The following is a 217-nucleotide window of genomic DNA, read 5'->3' on the forward strand; positions in this document are numbered from 1 at the left end:
ATCCTTTTATCAAGTTCTCTGGTTCACATATTCGGCTTATCATCTGTCTCGGTCTTCCCTTTGTTCTCCCGACTTGCTTCTTATCGCGGAAACAACTCCATTAACAAACTTGTCTTTCCATCTCTCACTCTCCTTCACGCAGGAAGTATAAGTACCTGGAACGCGACGATGTATAAACACCTGAAACGTGACGACGGAGGTGAAAGCCAAGAGAGAG

General features: G+C 45.2%; 1 protein-coding gene across 1 annotated transcript in view; it reads right to left on the reverse strand.

Moving 5' to 3' along the window:
* Positions 1-217, reverse strand: part of LOC119591869 (basic proline-rich protein-like) — a 33435-nt gene that overhangs the window by 32856 nt on the left and 362 nt on the right. The window lies entirely within an intron of this gene.

Source organism: Penaeus monodon, chromosome 29 (assembly GCF_015228065.2).
Source record: "Penaeus monodon isolate SGIC_2016 chromosome 29, NSTDA_Pmon_1, whole genome shotgun sequence".
NCBI lineage: Eukaryota > Metazoa > Arthropoda > Malacostraca > Decapoda > Penaeidae > Penaeus > Penaeus monodon.